The sequence below is a fragment of the Papaver somniferum genome, chromosome 6 (genome assembly GCF_003573695.1).
Source record: "Papaver somniferum cultivar HN1 chromosome 6, ASM357369v1, whole genome shotgun sequence".
NCBI lineage: Eukaryota > Viridiplantae > Streptophyta > Magnoliopsida > Ranunculales > Papaveraceae > Papaver > Papaver somniferum.
The window spans coordinates 149,172,558-149,176,877 of NC_039363.1; the positions used below are offsets into that span (position 1 = coordinate 149,172,558).

Genomic DNA, 4,320 nt, shown 5'->3' on the forward strand with positions numbered 1-4,320 from the left:
TTCGTATCGGAAAACATTTATGAAAACATTCAACAATATTGGTGATTATAACTTATAAACGACGATGTTGATAATATGACATCACTAACTATGAGATAATGTGGTCAATGGTTACATCAGGTAGCGGTAGTGGCATTAGAGCAACTTTAGTGTTGAGTTATTATATTCTCTGTAGCGCCCCCAAAGCTAGCAGCTGACTAACTCAAGAGATTAACGAATAAAGAAGCACTAATGATCCAAATCATATACTTAAGCATTCAATTAAGGAATATGCTACAAAACTTAACCCAAATACTAGCCCCGTTCAGAAATATAAATACATCAACTTCTCTCAAATGTTACATATACAATAGTCAATTGGTTTACAGATACCATAAACAACATAATAAACATAGTAGAAGTTAACTAATTAACGGAGTCAACACTTGTGGCTTTCGCTGCGCAACTCTGATCTGTCTCTGAAAACTGAAAGTGGGAATAATTAACATTTAACTTCTAAGTAATCATAAACAAGATTAAGAAAAACAATAATGTTTTCCCAGACATTAAATAGTGACAAAGTCACTGAGATACACAAACACGAATATGGATAAGCTCTTTCTTCAAACAATGTATACTATGGTTGTGCAGTTCCGAACTCGCAAATCCACACCTAATCGTAAATATGAATGTCGACAATTCCGAACTCGCAAACTGTCAACCGATATAAGCATAAAATCTGAATTCATGTAGATATAAATGTGAAAGAGCATATCCTCACAGAAGTAAACAAACATGTATATGGACAAACTCCTTCTTCAAACAATGTATATTATGATTGTGCAATTCCGAACTCGCAAATCCACACCTAATCGTAAATATGGATGTCGACAATTCCGAACTCGCAAACTGTCGACCAATATAAGCATAAAAGATGAATTCATGTAGGTATAAATGTGAAGGAGCGTACCCTATATACCACAAGTGGAAATTCTCATTTCCCATAACAATTCATAATGACATACCTTACAAGTCCTTTCCATTTCATGGAAAGATTCAAAGAATCAACAGAGTTATCATAATACAATTTTAATAAAGCATGGAATGCATAGACAGACAATGCATGGTTTGTTAAATATAAACCTTTGTAGAAGAAACAACAATGGTTGCTAAAGAGTCAAATGTATTCCCACCTCTTTTGATGACAAGCCACGCCTACCTCGAGATCCACGATCCACTGGTTCATCCTTTGAATCGATCGTTGTTAATATAGACTAACTGTTAATCACACAAGAAGTCTAAGAATCTAGCCAAAAGGCTCACACAAGAAACATACAAGTCTATCTAATGGTTCTAAGCCCATTTAAATAAGTCTTATGACTATCTACAACTTTGTAGAAGGAACCTAAGGCTAATTCGAACCCAAAAGGTCCAATTCATCAACATAGTGTAACTAGTCCTAAGCCCAAGTCCGCTAAACAAAACCATTACTCTAAAGCCCAGTCCACCAGAGTCTAACTAAGGTCAATAACAGTCAAAAGGTCAACTAACAGTCCATGAAGTCAAAGTCCATGGTCAATGGTCAAATCTAAATCGGTCAACTGAGTCAACTCAGGCCAAGTCAGGTAACTCAGTGGGTCAATACGATTCAACTCAGTCAGATACTGAGTCAGACAAGAATTAATCTGAGTCAGACAGACCAAATCTCTACTACAGACTTCATTCCATCCCTTTTATAACAATTTCAATATCTATCTCAATTCAGTTCTAACAATCAATTAACTCAACAATACATAAGCTTAACTCAAACTTGATAAATCATATACAACAACAACTTTGATTACCTGAAATTGAAGTAGTTGCAAGCTTCCAAGCTTTCATAGGAATACAATGTACAATTCTATCATCACTATCAAACTAAGCTCAATCTCAGATCTATCCACTCATATAAACCCTTTCACTGTAACCACACAACATACTTCAATTCATTTATCATCAGTTTCATTCCCAACTACAGCTATCATTAACTGTACCTCATATCATCTTCTATCTCTTTAACCATGACATCCAACATAACCCCAACAACCTCATCCTAAATTACACGTCACTTTAGCCACCGCTGCATCAATACAGTAAAACATACTACCACCACAATCTCAATTAACACTCTTCAAAACATCTAATCTCAGTTCCCTTGCAACACTACCACTGTAAATTTCCATTCTCATCATTTTCATACATACACATTGAGCTGCATCAGAAATCAACACATATGTATCCTTCATTAGAACAAAACTCCATTCATTTTAAACTCAGTTGTAATTAAACTTTCAACTCAAATATCTTAACTTCATCCCAAACCTTAACATACCAACAGTTCTACTTCATATTCAATTCCAAATTAGCTTCAATTATAACACACACATTCAACCATTAACAATAATAACTTTAAAAAGTTTACTTGAAGAACAGTTACCTTGTAATAGACTCACTCAGGAAGTTGGAGTCCAATTCCTTCTTCTCTTGACTCAATCGAGCAATCGTCTCAAAACTAACAGCAATCCACAGTCTTTATCACCTTCTCATAAACACAATCTAATCCTAATTCTGCCAACAACTTCAATGGATCTCATCTTCAAAACCCAAACTTATCCAATCTCGAATTACTCATCGTCCTTAAGATTAATTCAATCAATTGATCAATACCCATCTTAAATCTTCCACTTAAACCTTCGATTTCATCTTCTAGATCATCATCCGAATTTCCAACTCAAACCCTAATTCACTGAGACAATCCACAAACAACTCTACAGCTTCAACTAAACATCAATTGAGAACTTACCCATCTTCCAATTTCTTCATAATCGTCACCAAATGAACTTCAAGGCAATTTCCAGAAAACCCTAAAATTGATTCTCAATCCTCTGTCTTCCGATTCATGTTCAAAACATAAATAATTCCTCATATCAATCACACCCATCTCTTATTAATCCTCTAAAGTATCAACTTCATCTTCTAATCTTCTCAGGGATTCTTCTCATGAACCCTAACGAACTCCCTCTTTGAATTTGCTCTTCCCGTGATAGAGAACTAACTACTTGAATCAATACCAGCACCATCACTGATCCGTTGCTCATACCCTTCTTCGCAAGATCTCAAAACTCCCATTTGATCTCTCAACCACGCAAGAGAAAGAAGAACAGGAGAGAAAGGAAAGAGAAGAGAAGAAAGAAGAAGAAGATAAGAAGAAGAAATAGAAATGAGACCGAGTATATCTTCTGGATTTGGTCTTGAGATAAGGCCGACCTAAAATACTAAAGGAAACCTAGAAATGGATAAGGGGGCGGCCAGGCGGTTAAGATTAAAATGGCAATTCTTCCCTTCATAATGATATCTTCTGCGTAAATTTTTGAGATCTATTCAACGGTACTAGTTTCGTACCTAGATAGTTATTAGATTAGTTCCTAATAATTAACGTTCGAGTTACACTAATCGAGTCATTAGCTGTTAATTCGTCTTTTGACTAGTCTAATAGCGTTGACGAGCTTGAGGGTCCTTACATTCTCAAATTATCAAACCATATATGGCTTTTTTGGCTTAGCAATTTGGTACGCGACGTAGTGGGAGACGAATCAACGTACTTAATATCACCGTTTCAGGAGAAACGAAATCAAAGAATCCGTCCAACTTAAACGCATTTTACAATAGCGTGTGGACTCAACACAATTTATAATTTCGTCTTTTATACCACGACATTTAAAAAACCGTTTGTCCATTAAACGTTTTCTATAATTTCTCTCAACCAAACGACGTCTTAAACCGCGTCTTAATATTCTAAATGGTTTTTATAAGCACGTTCAGTTATAAACGTGGTTTATAACTACGTTTTTATTAGATGGTTTTTATACTAACATTTAACAAAACGAGATTTATACCTACGAAACTTTGTTTATCACCGGTGTGTTATGTGAGATAGGACGCAAAGTTGCGCTCATGACTCTGCAAAGAGAGATGAAATACAAAATTTAATCCCAACTCACCCAATGAACATCAGCTGCTAAACCTATAAAAAAGACATAAGAGTTGATCAAGTGATAAAATATACCTAAAAAGAGGATATATACAGACTAAAACTCTACACAAAAAAATCGATTAATCGTATAGAAAATTCAGTTAATAGTTGGCACCCTTCTCTTTGGGATTCATAAAAAGAAAAACACTCATCTGTGTTAAGTTGTAATGGAAGTTGGATGACTAAAGAATAAGGTGAGGCCTTCCACTACTACTAAACGCTGATGACTATCGGCTTGAATCCCAAGCAGAAAGAGGGCTAACTATAAA

At 35.3% G+C, this 4,320-nt stretch overlaps 1 long non-coding RNA gene across 1 annotated transcript; it reads right to left on the bottom strand.

Moving 5' to 3' along the window:
* Positions 1-218: 218 nt before the first annotated feature.
* On the bottom strand, positions 219-3,231 carry LOC113289766. The gene is made up of 3 exons (XR_003331102.1): positions 1,824-3,231; positions 1,173-1,257; positions 219-465 (listed from the first exon to the last, which is right to left on the bottom strand). It is a non-coding gene; the product is annotated as an uncharacterized LOC113289766 (long non-coding RNA).
* Between the last annotated feature and the right edge of the window lie 1,089 nt (positions 3,232-4,320).